The sequence below is a fragment of the Hylobates moloch genome, unplaced genomic scaffold (genome assembly GCF_009828535.3).
Source record: "Hylobates moloch isolate HMO894 unplaced genomic scaffold, HMol_V3 SCAFFOLD_11, whole genome shotgun sequence".
Classification (NCBI taxonomy): Eukaryota; Metazoa; Chordata; class Mammalia; order Primates; family Hylobatidae; genus Hylobates; species Hylobates moloch.
The window spans coordinates 74,113,915-74,132,882 of record NW_026652286.1 but is presented as its reverse complement, the minus strand read 5'-3'; positions in this window follow the sequence as shown (position 1 = coordinate 74,132,882).

Genomic DNA, 18,968 nt, shown 5'->3' with positions numbered 1-18,968 from the left:
AAAGTCTGCCATGATATACAATCAATAGCCAAAGAACACATATATATGTAATTGTATATATGCTCAGACATTTTTCAAAACACGGCTATCTATAATTCTATCAAAAATTATAAACATGGATCTTTTTCTTTTCCCACATATCCTTTTACATTCTTTTTTTTTGTCATTTCAATGATTTTACTCGCTTTCTAGCCTCTCTACGTTATTTATCTCTTTGAGTTCTTTTCATCCCAATGGTTCAGAGTATAGCGTCTGCAGCCAGAAGTATTGGGTAATCCCAGGTCTGACAATAGCTGTATACTCTTCACCAAGTTTCTTAACCTCTTTGGACCTCATTATCCCAATTCTATAGGTGAAAAAACACTAATATCTCCTACATTGAGTTTTTGTGAGGATTAAATGAGTTAATACATTTTAGGCTGATGATAAGCGTTCAGTTAATACTAGCAATCATAGAGAAAGCATGTGGCTCCAAAATTTCTTTTTCCACTCTATCTTAAACAACTCTCCCTTAAACCTCACAAATCTATTGAAATTAGGTTCTAACTCACGTTTCTCTCATCACTTGGTACATCATGTCTGGGGCATTGTGCTAAGAAGGATTCTGAGGCCCAGTCAGAATTGGTAGTAAAGAATGACATAGAGACATTGAATAATGCTTGCCATGGACATGGGAAGTTGGCCCTCATGCCACATATTTGCCATTTTTGAAAAAGATGAGTCACATTTGAGCAATATGTGGGAAAAATTCAAAGCACTGTTATTACTTTTGAGCATGATAATTTGTATCATTTTATAATAGTATCATTCATAAGATGGCTTAGGGCAACTCCCATATTAGGTCCAGCTCAAAAAACTTTCATTTGAAACCTATGAAATTCATTGCAGTGTTCTGGGTCCTATTGCCAGTAGCAGTACTAGAAACAGAATACAAGTAGTCTATTTATAAGCAAAAGACTTAATTAATACAAGCTACTTCGATGAGGCCCATCTTAATTTATTCATTCTAGATAGCTATACAACCCTTGAGAATGAAGCCTGGACTAATTTGTGTTGGGTTAATTTGCCTGCCACAGCTTGTGGCTTCATTCCATGTTTTAGAGGGCATACCAAATCCATATAAGAAAATCTTGACACTGTCCAGTCATTGGGTGGCTCCTGAGTGATTTGCATCTCCCTCTTGGAAGGTGACGACTTTTGACTCATTCACTCATACTTTTGTTTAATAAGAAAGCTATCTTTTGACTGAAGTAGAAGTAAACAATAAATGAATCACATGCCAGCTTTTTCAGCTATTCCATTTACAGGTCTAGCCTATCAGGCTGCCTCAGAGCCATGATCCAGTTGTCTTTCATGATCTACTAATAGGACACAATTAACCCATAGCTTGTGTCATTAGTTTATTTGACATTTACCCTCACTAAGAAGCAGGACACAAAGAGCCTGTCTCAGTTTGGTCACTTCTGCCTGATACTGTCCACTCTGAGACCTAATTACTTTTTCTTGCAAATCCCCAAAACATTTAGGTTTGAACTTAGGGTAGGTGTTTCTCTCCTAAACCAATGACATCTCACTAATGATTTAAGAGCCCAGGGAGGGTTTATAAAGAAAACTTGTGTGAGGAACAGTTATGGCCCCTTATAGCCTTCGAATTGCTATCAATCAGGACAAGCCAGAAGTCCTCCAATATTGTGGCTGGTAAAAGGCATTTAATATGTCAAAGGATCAGCAGTTAGTTATTTTTTAAAATAAACTTTTTCCAATAAGAAGTCTGGCCTGAGGCTGACATTATGAGGACATAACTTTTCCAGCAATTCATTTATTCTTAGTGTTATAATCTAGACATTAATTGTAACCTATCTGCTGCTAACTGCATCCAATGAGATAATCTAAATCACTCCCAATTCCTTCCTCTTGAAGCAGGCACCAGGCCTGTACCCTTCTAGTATTTTCCAGTATTTCATGAGAATTGCAAAAATATCCATAAGAAATGCATTATCAGAAAATCAAAATAATGCAGTACTCCATGTGTCTTGACTTGTGCTTTGCAAGAGAAGTATCTAATGCCATTTTCATTCCAATGACTTTTATGTGTCTCCATGCTTGGAAGGGCTCCTGGGACTTTGCGGCTGCCCAGCAACATGTGATTTATTCAATCTGTAAGCCAAAAATAAATTCTAAGCTCCGCCCAGCCATCTGAATGGGCCCTTCCTCTCAGCCAAGGACATTCCAAAGTTATCCTGAAAAACTCATTAAGGCCATGATGGGAAGGAGGAGCTAGACATGCTTTATTACCCTCCTCTCTTTTGGAATTACTGGTAGAACAGACTCTTTAAGTCTGATAAGAAATACTCACAATCTATTCTCTCTGAAGCCTGCTACCTGGAGGCTTCGTCTACATGAAACCTTGGTTTCCACAACCTCTTATAACCCAGACATTCCTTTCTATTGATAATAACCAACTGCCAATCAGAAAAATGTTTAAATCTACTGATGACCTGGAAGTTCCTGATTGGAGCTGTCCTGCCTTTTCAGACAGAACCAATATACACCTTACATGTATTGATTGATGTCTCATGTATCCTTAAAATGGGCAAAACCAAGCTGTGTCCTGACGGTTAGCGGTGGTGAATCCTTACGAATCTGCAGTAACCTCAATTCTTGCTACTTCAGAAGAAAGAATTCGACCAAGGGGGCATAAAGCAGAGTGAGAGACCAAGGCAAGTTTTAGAGCAGGAGTGAAAGCCTATCGAAAAGCTTTAGCGCAGAAATGAAAGGAAGTAAAGTACACTTACTTGGAAGAGGGCCAAGTGGGCGACTTGAGAGATCAAGTGCACAGTTCCGCCTTCAGACGCATTGGCATGCTTCCAGGATCTTGTGTTATTTCTGCCCTGATTCTTCCCTTGGGGTGGGCTGTCCACACGCACAGCAGCCTGCTAGCACTTGGGAGGGGACACATGGGCAGTGTGTTTACTGGAGGTGTATGCATGCTCACTTGAGGCGTTCTTCCCTTACCAGTCAAATGTCCCTAGAAGGTGAGACACCAGTTAAATTCCGTGATGTTTTTGCCTCTTAATGTGCATGCTTGAGCCCATCCCCCCAACTTCTGAGATCTTGTCAGGAAGCTGCTGATTACCAGTTTCAGGTGTTTCTGTTTATAGGGAGACTGCCTTTCCCTGGTGCTGGCTGCAACCAATTATTTTAGAGAGAGTTTAATAACTGCCCATCACCTGATGGTTGCCTGACATTCCTGGTTGAGGGGGACCTTCACCTGCCCTGCTCATGTCTGTGTGACTACCTGCTGTAACATAACCAGGTGCAGGTATTTAGAAGCAAAACCACACAGTCATCATGGACGGACACACTGAAAAGGAATCTTGGAGGAACGCTAACAGCATCCACTCCACACCCAATGCACAGCACCAGGAACAGTATTCTTCGTAGTCACAGATTGCATCAGAATTCTAAAATGTTATTTGGTGGTAGATTTTTTGGTACTTTGTAATTTTGGAATTTTCTTTTGGAACTTCGAGATTTTGAGAAATTGTATGGTTTTTGTTTTTGTTTTTTTTTTTTTTTTTTTGGAGTCTGTAGAGGAAATGCATTGCATCCTCTTGAAATCAAGGAATGTCTGGGTTACATGGGGTTAAACCAGGTGACATCTTTGTCCGCTGGGGACATGGCTGTTTTTATAGGTGACTGCTGACTCCATTAAACTAAATTATATCATTTGGTTACAGAGATATCCCAGGCCCACCTCCCCATCTTATGAGGCAGCTAGGCCCTTCAAATTGCCCACTAGTTGTCCTTTCTTTAAGTGAAGATATAATATGCTTCTTTGAAATGAAATTTTAATGAGGGTTATACATGAACCAGTTATCAATATTAACCTGACAGAATTTATCAGTACCTCTAAAGAATGAGACCCAGAATCGATAACTTTAAATGAGGGTCTAAGAAAATATCCAGAATATGGGGTCATTTTGTTAGGCTGTGTTGTAACCGAGAATACCATAGCAGTATCCTTGGCCTGAGGGGCAGCACGAATGTATTAGATAGCTATGGGGAATGTAAGGGCCAAGGGCGGCCTCGAGAATAGGCAGCCAGCAGCACGGATGACTCATTTTCCCTTAGGTGGCCTTGTTCACAGTACTCACATTCCTACTGCCACAAAAAAAACGAGCCTGCACAAACTTTAGAGACACATAACTCAAGGAATTAGTTCACAGTCACTTTCAGGCATTCTAGCGCATATTGGATACTCAAAAATATTTACTGAATGAATACATTTGTTGAATGAATCCTTTGTTTGGTGCGACTTGCAACCCCAGAGGGGCTGGTAGCCACAGCCTGGAAGGGAAAAGGTGGAGCAGGCCTTAGGTAGAGAAAAACTCCCAAGGGACAATTTCAAGACTTTCTGGCTGAACGTTGTGACATAGATGTCTCAGTAGCCTTCTCCAGGCTTAGTCAGCTTTGAGACTTAGTGCGGGATGTGCTCTCCAGTGATAGGGGAGCTATCTCTGGCTGGCTGGCACAGGGATCTCCTTACAGACTGCCAGAAAGAACACACAAACCTGGCTTGACTTGGGTTCTCTTTGTTTCCTGTATAGCTGACTGCTGGCCAAAACACACAGTATTCCAGATTGAGAGGTCACACTGACACAGTTCAGGTAGGCTGGTGACAAGGCCTCTGAAGAAGTAGGTGGGAAGCACCCACCCTCTGCCACTGTTGCTGATGTCATGTGGCAAAGTGGTTCAAGGAAACGAACACAGCTCCAGAGTCATAGCTGGAGCAAAACCTACCAGCTGCCACTTATCACCTCCCAGGTGAACTTGGGCAGATGTTGAGCCTTTCTGAGACCCACTGTCCTCAGCTGTTTAAAAATAACCTATTTGATGAGGTTGACTAATGGTTAAATAAGAAAATGTATATGAAGTGCTTTTTCTTTGAGGGTCTTAAAATTGAGCATCTGTGTCAGGAACTGGGCTAATACCATGTCTTATACATCTGCATCAGGTCTGCCCTAGAGGCCCAACTCAATTTTGAGATGAGATTTGTGCCTGTAAAATAATCCCAGGACAAGCCTCGGGATATGCATCTGGGCTAATAAAGACAAAGCTGAGACATGAACAGACCAGTCTTGGGGAGATGGGGGGCAGGCAGATAGCAGACCAGTCTTGGGGAGATGGGGAACCGATGGATAGCAGAGTGGGAAATAGGAAGCTCTGGACCAAAGCCACAGCAAGACAAACACACCTGTTCTTGTCTATAACTTTTGGTTAATCTAGGTGCTAAATTTTGCCTCCAAACTTCACACTGGTCTTTTCTTCTATATGTGGCTGCTGTCTCTGGTGGGGACACAGCTTCAACTGGGCTTTATTTTCTGACACTTCCCTGGTCTTGATGGTAGGGGCTTAGTCATTGGTGCCCTAGCCTTATGCCTATTCCTCAAAGTCGGCTGGGTTACAATCCCGTAAACTGCCAGGGGTCTATTGCTGAATCTTAAACACTCCTTAAGCATTCCTAGTCCCCACTGGACTAAAGCCCCTTCCTTGATACTTCTGTGAGAGCCCCATGTGCTCAGGACTGAAGACTTCCTGGAGCATGTGTCCCCCATCAGAGATACGGTGCTGAGAATCGCAAGTCCAAGATTCATTTGTTGAAAAACAAATAGGCTCTGAGTGCCTAACATGTGCCAGCAGCTGTTCTGAGTGATGAAGACAACAGGGAAAACCTCTGCCTCCCCATGGAATTTGTATTCAGGAAGGCAAAAACAGACTATAAGCAAAACAATTAGAGGTAAAAGAGTTGCAGTTTTAGATCAGGTGGTCAGGAAAGGCCATCCGAGAAAAGATCTAAAGGAACTAGAGGAGGGAACAAGCAGATATGTAGGAAGAACATTCTAGGCTGGGTAAACCTGAGTACAAAGACTCGGATGCATGAGCATGTCTTGGGGGGGTTGCGGAACAGCGAGGAGGAGGGGGCATTGGAGGGAGGGAGGGGGACAGCAGGAGGAGATGAGGTCAGAGAGGCCACAAGAGGGGCCAGAGCATGCACAGCCGTGAGAGCCACAGGGAGACTGTGGCTTTCACACTGAGTGGAAAAGGAAGACCTAGCAGGATTTTGAAGACAGCGAAAGCAACACGGTTCTCTGGCTGGCTGTCTGCGGGGCCTGTTCCTACCCTCACTTCTAGAGCTGAGACCTTCCTTTCTTCATCTTACTTTGCCATCATCTCCTGAACGGCAGTTTCTTGTGATATTGGGAGCATCAGAACCGGCTGGGTCGGGTCAAAGACCCACATTGTGACATTCCTTGCAGACTTTTGCTCTGACAAATGGCCAGAGCTGAACTGGAACACACTGTCCAGTTCACACTATCTCCAACACCAGCCTACCCTCCCCCCAAGCCTTCCTCCTTCCTGCTAGCTTGTAGCTGAATCTCTCTCCCCCTCCTTTCTCCCACTCTTTCCCCATAATTTCCTTCACAGGGGCTCTTTTGCCCCTAGAAAAACTGATGCTAACCTCAGGGTTTTCTAAATATCTATTAGAAGCCAGTGTTGACAGTGTACCAGGCTACCTGGTGTTTCCCTGGAAGTTTCCACTCCTTCATCCTCCCACCTATTTATGTAAAGAAATGGCAATAAAATTAGCATAGGGCTTGCCTCAGGAAATTATAGGCCCAAATGAACACTGATTTCAAAAAGGAGTTTCTAAAATCTCTTCGTTTTTCTTTTTGAAATTGACCGACCTGAGCCGGTGTTTCAGCGCAAACCAACTGTGGTTTGTGACTGAATCAAGCCACAGCCAGTTTGAGCCATAGTGCCCACTTCACTGTCTAGCACTACTTTGTGGTGGAGAAGGGGTGATGCATGAAGTTCTTTTTTTTTTTTTTTTTTTCAACTTTTATTTTAAATTCAAGGGTGCATGTGCTGATTTGTTACATAGGTAAACTTGGGTCATGGAGGTTGTTGTACGGATTATTTCATCACCCAGCCATTAAGCCTAGTATCCATTAATTATTTCTACTGACCCTCTCCCTCCTCCCACCCTCAAATCAGCCCCAGTAAGTGTTGCTCCCCTCTATGTGTCCCTGTGTTCCATCATTTAGCTCCCACTTATAAATGAGAACGTGCGGTATTTGGTGTTTTGTTTTCTGCATTAGTTTGCAAAGGATAATGGCTTCCAGCTCCATCTATGTCCCTGCAAAAGACATGATCTCATTCTCATTCTTTTTTATGGCTGCATAGTATTCCATGGTGTATATGTACCACATTTTCTTTATCCAGTCTATCATTGACTGGCATTTGGGTTGATTCTACGTCTTTGCTATTGTGAATAGAGCTGCAATGAACATATGTGTGCATGTGTCTTTATAACAGAAAAACTTATATTCCTTTGGGTATATATCTAATAATGGGATTGCTGGGTCAAATGGTTTTTCTGTCTTTACATCTTTGATAAATGGCCACACTGTCTTCCACAATGGTCGAACTAATTTATACTCCCACCAACAGAAGGTAAGTGTTCCTTTTACCCCACAACCTCATTAGCATCTGTTATTTTTTGACTTTTTAATAATAGCCATTCTGACTGGTGTGAGATGGCATCTCATTGTGGTTTTGATTTGCATTTCCCTACTAATCAGTAACATTGAGCTTTTTTTCATATGTTTCTTGGCCACATGCATGTCTTCCTTTGAGAGGGGTCCTGTTTATGTCCTTTGCCCACTTTTTAGTGGGGTTGTTTTTTTTTTTTTCTTGTAAATTTAAGTTCCTTATAAATGCTGGATATTGGACCTTTGTCAGATGCACAGCTTGCAAAATTTTTCTCCCATTCTGTAGGTTGTCTGTTTACTCTGTTGATAGTTTGTTTTGCTGTGCTGAAGCTCTTTAGTTTAATTAGATCCCATTTATCAATTTTTGCTTTCATTGCAATTGCTTTTGGCATGTTCATCATGAAATCTTTGCCCATGCCTACACCCATAATGGTATTGCCTAGGTTGTTTTCCTGGATTTTTTATAGTTTTGGGTTTTACATTTAAGTCTTTGATGCATCTTGAGTTGATTTTCACCTATAGTATAAGGAAGGGGTCCAGTTTCAAGCTTCTGCATGTGGCTAGCCAGTTGGCCATCTCCAAGGCAAGGAGCAACCAGCAGGGAGCAGCTTGTGCTCCAGGTGTGGAGCAGCCTGCCAGGAGGCCTGGAGCACTGTGACATGGACTGATTTTATGAGTAACTGGTAGCCTTTAATAACCCTGCTCATAACTATGGCATTGGAGATGGGGCCCTGAAGACCATTCATAGAGCCAATGCAATTATGGCCTTGACTTGCACATGGGCCATACACAAGACATTCCTTCATGTCATCTCTCCCAGCAGTGAGTGAGATACTGCAATATTTGAGTTTTGCAAATAAATATATTCAAATATAAATATATCTAAAAAGAAAGATTTTTAATAAATAACATTATTTTTAATTTTTACTTCATAAAAGTCCTAATCCTTGTAGAAGATTTAGTAATATTAATCAATGATAACTGTCATCTATTAAACAGACATAAATGGCAGATTCTGTGCCAGGTCTTCTATCTACTTCATCTCATTGAATATGACAACACTATGATGTAGATATTGTTCCGTCAGAGATGAGAACATTCAAGTTCAGTCAGATCAAATAACTGGCTCAAAGTTATATAGCTAATATGTGGTAGAATCAAGATTTAAATACGATCTTTTTGGAAATAACAGTAAAGTGCAAGAAGTACAGGTATTGGAGTTAAAATGCCTTAATTCGCCTGGCTGTGTTTGACTTTTGTGGATGGAGGATGATTTACACACATTTAATGGTGTTGCATTGATATGTTATAGCATTGCAAAAATGGAAGGATATGTTTTCAGCTCCCACTTTATTTCCCACTCTGAGAAGAAAAACTCACTGCACGCACTATCACATCCCACTAGGAAAGCCAGTCACTCAGAGGAGCTGCGACGGGCAGAGGGATACAGAAGCTCAGGTCATGGAGAGAGAGTCCATTTTGCACTGCCATGTCCAGAGTTCATACACACAAAAAGACTGATTTTTTTTTTGGTTACAAAGACACAAAAACATAAAGCTAGCATACAAAGAGTGGTCTGTTCTGGTGAGACTCTTGGTTTTGTTGCTGGTTTCTTCTGAATTCTCTTATATTTCCTCATCACATAGGTTAAAACAAACACTAGCTCTTTAGCAAGAAAACCTTGGAGCCTAAGCTCTGCAACTGATCAAAGATGGATACAGAAGGTTCTGATAAATGTATAGCATTTCTTTATTTTTCCTTGCAGAGCATTTGACTCAGTACCTTGTGGAGAAGACAAAAGGATTTGCTAATAATCACTATACCCTTTTTTTTCATATATATGGATCCCATCTGACTATTCAAGTTGTACTTCATAGTGAGAAAAAAGTAGATGAATGCTTACATAATGCTTCTTTAATATATCTTATTTTTCTCTGGGTGCACATCACGTTCTATCTTAACACATTTGCTAATTTAATTTTCACAGAAGTCCCCATCTTGCGTCTTAGAGAAGAGAAGTAGCAATCATTGTTCTTGCTGAAGACCAGAATTCTAAACCCAGCGCTTTCAAGACCAAGGCCAGTACTTTATGTATGCAAGCATGTAGAGTAATTGCAAAAGAAGAGGCTCTCTCAAGAGGAAGAGTGTTGAAGTAATTTTCAAAGTCAGGTCAAGTTGCTCCTGTCTATCAGCAGTGAAGTTACGTAAAGAACAATTTGTGTTTCAATTTGCCAATGAAGGATAGAAGCAAAAAGCATTTTGACCTAGGTAAGCCAGCAGAGGGTGCCATTGCCCCTTCCTGTAGATGTAATCATGCAAGCCCAAGGGGCTCACCTTTCTTGCCTCAAGGAAAAGGTCCAGGTGAGAGGTCCCAAACTTCTCAGGTCGTAATGCTCCTGCATCATCTTTCCACAAAATTTAGAAAATCAGTCAAAAAATTTTCCTGTAAGCAAACAGGGAGCTGAGCTTTGTGGATACAGGTAACTTAGTATCTTTGAAACTGGCTTTAAATAATTTTTTTGAACTCACTAGAAAATGTTTTTTCAATGACTAAATGAGACCTGGGAAGACAAACAATAGTCCCTGCTGCCTGGCTTTGAATAACTTTAATTTTCTCTTTTAGGAAGAGAGGATTAGTCTGTGAAGAAGCAGCTTTGCCCAGCCCTACCAGAAGAATCAGAGTTTAAACTGCCATAGAATGATTTCTAACCCCATCCCCAAACCACCACCACCACCCCCACCACCACCAATCCTAAATTCTCATCCAGCCACCTTCCTGGACCTATTAAACGGTGGACAACACAAGGACTTCTGTCCACAGGAAGCACTTAATTAACAGTGGTTGAACGTGCGAGTGCAGCCCCTGCTTAAATACCCCCAACAGCAACAAAGTGATGTGCACGCTCCCCAGCTACCCATCCTGCCATGGTTTTGAGCTGCCCTGCTTGTATGTGTCAGGAGTGAGCATGCTGAATATCAAGCATAGAAGATGTTTACATGTGTCTTTTGCCTGCCAGTGGTTACAGACACAGCCTTACTCTCACCATAAATGCTTCAAAAGTACCTGCTGAACTGAGTAAGTAGGAGCCGGCTCTAATTATGAGTAATAAATGAAACTGAGCCAGGAAAATTGAGTATGAAACAGTTTAAGGGGAAGACATTAATGATAAAATCTGCTCATGTGTGTAATTGCCTCCCACCAGCGGCAGTGGCTGTCCCCTGCCTTAATTAACTTAGCAAAAGAAATAGTTCAACCTAGAGCCCTTCATGCGGGGATGCAATGAGAGGATGAAGGAGGCAGGGGAAAGCACAGCAAAGATGCCCTAATGGGTTTTCCACATCTAGGTTGATTGACTGTTGAGAAAAGAAAGAACAGCTTGTACTATTCTGGGTAGCATGAGCACTGTAATTTGTGACAGCTATAGGTCATGTATCTATTTTTCTGTCTAACAAGGACGAGGAGCAGCTGGTGGCTGGTACAAACTCAGATTGGCTTGGTCAGGCTGTGAACTATGATAGAGCCTTGGTTTTCAGCCTGAGCTATAACAGAGGAAGGGTATGTGGCTAATGTTTGCATGTCTGTGCAAATTTAACTGTAGTTAACAGATTTGTGGCTGCAGGTGGAAAATGAAGCTTAATGATTCCAAGAACTCTGTCCTTAATTTCCTTCTGATTCTGAAAACAAGGTAGATTTTATACCTTTCATATCTCTCCCCATTCCCACTGTGGCCACCTTCAATTAAGTCCAAAAACATTGTTTTAGTTCTTGTTAAATACTTGGCACCATGCTGGGCACTGAGGAAGTGAGAAGAATGTGGCACACTCCCTGTCCTTCCAAGAATCACTTAATACAGAAGATAGATAAGTAATCAAATAGGGTGGTAATTGTGATAACAGATCTATGCACAAATGCTACAAAGATGCAGCACAGATAAGGGAGTGATTTTCTCTATTGCCACAGAATAAGGAGAATCATAGAAAACATCTCAATTCGTAGAAATGAGGAGACCATATTAAAGAATGCAACTGTCCAATGCATAATTCAATTCTTCCCTCCTGTAAGGTGATTTAAAAAGTGTTGAAAGGTAAAAAGATTACCTCATCCTTATAGAGAGACTTTCTTCTCTGCCTATCCAAACCTCCCATGCCAAGTGATAGACCTTTGCTACTGTGACCAGATCCCTAGCAGGTGCCCTGCTCATGACCCCCACCCCTTCCTAGGTCATGGCCTCCAACTACATTAATATAATATTTTTTTTGTCTTACAAAATATTCTGTGCTTTTTATTTTATTTCCTTTAGACATTAAAAAAAAGATCCTGGAAAAAGCATTCGGCTGGAGCAGGAGTGTCCAACTTTTGGCTTCCTTGGGCCACATTGGAAGAAGAAATGTCTTGGGCTCCACATAAAATACACTAACACTAACAGTAGCTGATGAGCTAAAAAAATTGCAAAAAAAAAAAATCTCATGTTTTAAGAAAGTTTACAAATTTGCATTGGGCTGCAAAGCCATCCTGGGCCACATGTGGCCAGTGGGCCATGGGTTGGACAAGCTTGAGCTAGACTGTGCTTGTCTCTGCAAGCCTGAAGTGTCAGTGTTTCCCTTAGGAAAAGAGCATTATCAAAGCTCCATGTAGTTAAACCACAAGACAAATGCATGTGTTGAAACTGTGAACTTCAGAAAGTCAAACACACAGAGTTTCCTGACATCTTCTTGCTCCTAACATGCTCATTAATTCTGCCCTCATTTCCCCTTATCCCTTCTTAACCACACCTTCCATCACTCCTCCCTTTATGGACCTTCTCCCCGTTATGCCACATGCCACAACAAACAGGCCTCCCTCGTGGACACTGTCATCCTTCTCCACGAAAAAAATTACCAAGTGGAAAGAGGGAGTTGCAATGTCCTATCCCTATAGGAATAGCAATGTGGTTCACTTTTGGGGAACCAATGCAGAATGAACAACAAATGAATAGAAACCAAGTCTTGTATATTTGGAAAGATCTCATATTCTTGGAATAAATCTATGCCCTCAGATCTTCAGTGGAAGGGAGTAATAAATATATAAATAAAAATAAATGATGAAGTAAATCCTCAGTGGTAAGGAAAATGCATGGAAACTTTTAAAGAAATCGCATCTAATAACTGAATATTCCACAGTGCGACAGCAGTACTCTTTATATTCCCAGGCTCATTGAGTTAGCCCTGGAGTATTTAAACATTGAATTATATCCAACCATCAGACTGAGCCTCAAGATTGTAAGAAAACCACCAAAAAGGGAATGTCCCCTGAATCCTAGATCCCTAGGATTTGCTGTATTAGTCAAGCACTTAAATCTTTTCAATTTGACTTAGGCTGTATTTCCTGCTTGGGTTTGTCAGGTGATCTACATGGAAAGGAGTCCCTAATTCCAGAGAGTAATTGACAAAGATTTTCATTCTAAAGCAATTCAGGTTATGTTTAGACCATAGTACTGAATGTATATGTATCCTGGAGTTTTCTCAACTTTGGGTTTTGATGCACGATAGATTTGAATATAAACTACAATTTTGGAGTCCTTCGAACAGAAGTACAGTCTGGACCCATGGCTTATGGTGTGTCACATAAACAGGAACAGTTTGTTTAGCAAAAGCTTGGAAGTTTTAGTGTTTTCAAAGCAGATATTCAGGGACATAATCCAATATCCTCTATTGCCAAATGAATTCCAACTGTGACCTGTTTTTCTCTGCCATGATGAGCTTTGTGTTTTTGATGGGACCCAATTGAATCCGGGAAGAAACGGAACTAAAATAATTAACTGCACATCTCAGAGTCTGCGTCTGGCAGTGTTTAAAGTTGAAGGCAGGGACTAGCATTAAACACTTTTATGTTGCCATAGAAGCATCCAGGACGTTAAAATCAAATCATTCGCAGTCTCGATGGCTCTTGCTGCAGGAAGCTCCTTGGAGGGGCAACAGGGATCAGTCTTATTTCAACAGAGACTCCTTATCAAGGGAAGGCACCCCACACCCTTCTCACACACAGCCCTGAATTTTGTGCATGCCAGTCCCTGAGGCATCAGCTGTGAAGTTACCACAAAAATAAGAATGGACTCCATGAATTTTGTGGTAAATAATTTTGGAAGTTATTACATACTTTATCTCCCTCCTGAAGATTCACCACACTTTTGATCACCTTAAAGACCCTGAGAAGGCTTAAAGTCAGAATGTTTTATGTGTTCCTATATATATGTATTTTTAAATGCAGACTTTTCTAAATTTATTTGACTACGAAGCCATTTTTGCAGAACAATTATTAACATCTCAAGGAATCGATGTTCTATGATACACATTTTGGGAAATGCATATCAAAGTAACACGCACTTCACACAGCAAATGAACGTTTGCAAGTAGGTGCACAAACTACTCACAGGTGAGGAGGGATGCAGATGAATATTTGTAAAAATTCACAATATAAGAGCCTCAGGGAAGGCAGCCAATATCAACCAGGTGATTCTTGCTCAAAAGTGAGCGTGTGTTTGGTGAAGGTGAAGGTGAAGGTGAAGGTGAAAGTGAAAGTGGCGAAGTAAAAGTAATTTCACTCAAATGGAAGGAAATTGGCACAAGGTGGGCTCTCACTTCTAGATACTTCTATCAAACCCCAAGGCAGCTCTTCCAGTCAAATTACAAAATCTCTGGGCTGGGTGGAGCCTGAAACCTAATCAGAACCACACAAGGATTCATCTGGGGTGGGTCCTATGTGGGAACAGATCTTATGGCTCCCGAATGGGTAACTGATAACATTATTAAGTATGAAAGTAAAGGGAGGGATTGAGACACATTGCACACAGAGAGACCACACAGGACTGTGATCAGCAAGCTTCCTTTTGTTTCCATAATTATCAGCTTAAAACTGACTTGGAATGGGAACTCTGAGGATAGAATCAGAGCCCTCTGGCCTCAGAAGTCTAAATTGGAGCTCATGCTCTTCAATCTCTGCTGTATGAGTGTTATAATTTATATTCTCCTGTGAAGGGGAGTAGCCTTGGGAAATAGAATTCTAAGTCTGAGGGTGTAAGGATAGCTTGGGGACAAACAAACTCATTGCTTGTTTACTGGAGATTTTGGGGGAAAAATCCAGGGAAAATAATTTCTCAAGAAAAACAAGTTTTTATGGAGTTTCTACCTCTTCCTGGCTTTTCCCCTTATAGACTAATACCAGAATATTCCCCTATGTTAATTTGGATTCCTCTTAAAAGCAGACACCAAGACGAGATGTTACATATATTTATTGGGGGAAATACCCCAATAGGATAAAGAAGAGGTAAATTCAGGCCGGGCAGGGTGGCTCACGCCTGTAATCCCAGCACTTTGGGAGGCTGAGGTGGGCGGATCACGAGGTCAGGAGATCGAGACCATCCTGGCTAACACGGTGAAACACCATCTCTACTAAAAATACAAAAAAATTAGCTGGGCGTGGTGGCGGGCACCTGTAGTCCCAGCTACTCAGGAGGCCGAGGCAGGAGAATGGGGTGAACCTGGGAGGCGGAGCTTGTAGTGTGCTGAGATTGCGCCACTGCGCTGCAGCCTGGGCAACAGAGCAAGACTCCGTCTCAAAAAAAAAAAAAAAAAGAAGAAGGAAATTCAAAGAGTGGGCAGAAACAGACAGCTGTGAAAGAGGGGAAAAGAAGGATGACTGTGTGGAAGGCAATTCAACCTGCAGCAAACTGCAGTGTGGCTCTGAGAAAGTGTCAGCCAGGCCAATGGCAAACACATCAGCTGAGGGTGCCTGTTGAAACACTCCAGGCAAAACTGCATTTCTCGCAGGAACGAACCTGCAATTTACCTCCACAGTGCTCCAGGCTTCTAATAGCCACCCTAGCAGTGAGTTTTCCCTGTCCCCAGGGGTCCTCACAAGAGTGGTAAATTCAGTGTCAAGAAACTTCCCCCACGTCAATGAATTCTTGCTTGTCCACTCTTACATTCCAGTACCCTCCATCAAATATTCCTAAAATTCCAATACAAGTATAAGCTAGCTAAAATTCATAGTTTCTCTAGTATATAATTTCTTCCTTCCCTTATCTGGCCCAGCACATCTTCAGCTGGAATCACAGTTATCAGTGTGGAATCTAGGAGAGGAAGTAGAGGCAGCTCTTGAGTGGGATTCTTCTTGACTCATTACTTTATCTTCTAGTAAGAGGGTAGCGTTAGTTCTTACTAGGGAAGAATTGCTAACTGCTGAAAGCTCTGAGAATGGTCAGGATGGGGAGGAGAGTGCAGAGTCAATATCCTCAGGAAATCCATCCAGTTGCCCCCATCTCATTTTTTAGGGTCCCAAGTTTTCTCAACCATTTTCAACCTTTCTCAGCATTTAAACATCTTTGGGGCTTCCAAAGGAGAAACTAAGGGGGATTAAGTAATAAGAGTTCCAAGCTGCAGCACAGTTGCAACAATGTGTTAGCCATATGGAAATTCTCAAGTAAAGTCACCAAAAAAAGAGTCCTGTGTTTTACAGGAATAGGCCTGCATCTATAAGACCAGTATCTCCACTATGCTCATTTGTTAGCTGGAAGGAATTCATGGGAGGCATGCTTTTGGCACAAACAAATGAGCAGGGAAGAGCCAGAAGAAGAGCAGCTGAGGCTACCAATCAGTTATGCTCCCTGAAGCAAGAGATCTGATTGGCACATTTTTATGGCCATCCCACCCTTCCAGGTACTGTGTTGCTGCCCTGAAGACCTGTCTGACATTGAAATGACATTCTGGGAAAGTCTGTCTACAGCTTGAAGAGGCCAATTCTATATACAGCAAACTATTCCTCTGGCTGATGCCTGCTGATACTCTCCAAATGAAAGATGGGTCAGAGTCAAGAGGCAGAAGGAGAATGTAGAATAAAGTGGAGAAAAAAGAAGAAAACAAAAACTGAAGGGTGGAGCAGTACCTCTTTGATGTCAAAATGAAAACTCAAAAATGAAGTAGCAGCCAGAAGATGAAAAAGAGTAACAACCACTACACAATTCAAGAAATATGGGGGAAGAAAGGTTGCTTCTCTGCAAGACTGTGTGCTGAGCTCAAAGAGAAAAAGAAACCCTGAGACTGCTCTTGCCCTCCTTCTTCCCTAGCAATAGTGATTTGTTGACTCTGCCATGTGACCTTTGCAACCACTTAGCTGCCTTTTGTTAACATGTCAAACACTGAAGTTTCTTCTCTAATCACCTCCAGCCGATGATTCAGTGAAAATTTAAAATGGATTCACTGATAGCATCAAAATGGCAGAGTAGGAGCAATCTGGCTTCACTCTCCCTCATAGAAAAGCAAAAGCAACTATCTAGTGCCAAGATTATCACTCAGAATATTCCAAAACTTAAAACTGATGCTGCGACAATGCCTAGAGCCTCAGAGAAGTGAAAAACCAGGAGTAGAAGGTAGGGGAATGAATTTCCTTAACCTTGATGCCCCTCCAGCAAGCTGCCAGGTACCACATGGAAAACTGCCCCTAGACTTCTTTCTACACTGGAAAAGTGTAGCCTCTACAATGGAAAAACTGACATCAAGGCAGACATCTGGCTTCTCCACCATCCTGGGTTCCTTAGAAGGAAAAACATTCCTGCCTTAACCCATGGGAATCATTGCAAGTGCCTGTAGGGTAAAAACTCCTTAGGTCAGCCAGAGACAAAAAGTGGAGGTGAGGCTAGCAGCAGTCAGCATGCAAAATCTGGTGGCTGCTCTTCATTTCTACCTAGGGAGGCATAAATCAGAAAGGCTATTCAGCAGGATCATGCTATAGGAGGCATTCTCCACGAGTGCTTTGGGCACAAACCTTCGGCCAGCCTTCCCAGACAGCCATGTATCCACTTTGGATCCCATCCCCAGGCCCATCCAAAAATAGGCACTGTGCAAAACTCAGAACCTGTGAAAGAGCTAGAGCAAACATTAGCTTAGGACACCAACTAGTGCTGAAAAGGAGTCAGCAATCTTCAGATAAGGGACCTTAAGAGTCTGCCCAGGACCTTTAGACATATATACTCTAGAAAGATCAACACAAACCAAGACAGACAGAGAAGCCTGGAATAAATACCTAATACTTCAGTACGAAGACATAAACATACATCCAAAATAAACAAGAGCAAACAGGAAACTGTGGCCTCAAAAATTAACAAAATAAGAAACCAATGACTGACCCTAATAGGATGGCAATATGTAAACTCTCAGATTAAGAATTTAAAATAGTAGTTTTGGGGAAACCCAGTGAATTCCAGAAAAACACAGAAAAGCAATTCAGATATTTATCAGATAACTTTAACAAACATATTGAAAAAAAAACTTAAAAATCAAACAGAACGCCTAAAGCTGAAAAATGTGATTAAAGAACTCAAAAATACAACAACAGGTCTCAACAACACAATTGATCAAGCAGAAGGAAGACTTAGCAAGCTCAAAGATAAACTAACTGAAAATAAACAGGAGAAAAAATGAGAAAGAATGAAAAGAAACAAACAAAGCTTACAGGTCCTGAGGGACAACATCAAAAGAGTAAATATAAGGGTCACTGGAGTTCAAGAGAGACTTGAAAATGACAAAGAGGTAGAAACTTATTCAAGTAAATACTAACAGAAAATGTTCCAAACACGGAGAAAGATATAAATGTCCAAGTATAGGAAGGTTCAATATCACCAGATACAACATAAATGTGACTATCCCAAGACATATTATAACTAAACTCTCAAAGGTCAGTGACAAAGACAGGATTCCGAAAGCAGCATGAGAAAAGAAGCAAATGACTTATAAATGTCACCCAAAGTTCACTCTCGCAGTAAACTTCTGAGTAGAAACCTTACAAGCCAAGAGAGGGTAGGATGATATATTCTGAGTGCAGAAGGAAAAAAAAATTGCCACCCATGAATACTATACCTGGCAAAATTATCCTTCAGAAATGAAGGATAGATAAAGACTTTCTCAGACAAACAAAAGCATAGGGAATTCATCACTGCCAAAGCTGTCTTACAAGAAATGCTAAAGGGAGTTATTCAAACTGAAAGAAGAGGTGTAACAGGAAAACATCTGAAAGTTTAAAACTCACTGGTAAAATTAAGCATATAGACAAATTCAGAATACAATAATATGGTAATTGTGGTGTACAAACCACTTATACCCTTAATATGAAGAATAAAATACAAAAGAAAATATTTAAAAATAATTGTAACTACAAATGTTTGTTAAGGGTTAGGCAATATAAAAATATGCAAATTGTGACATCAAAAATTCAAAATTTTGGAGGGGGCAGAAATAAATTTAAAGCGTTGAGTTTTATTTTGATTATTTCTTTTTTGACATGAATAAAGTTAAGTTGCTATCAGGTTAAAAATAACTGGTTATAACTATAAGATGTCTTTTGTAAGCCTCATGGTAACCACAAAGCACAAACCTATAATG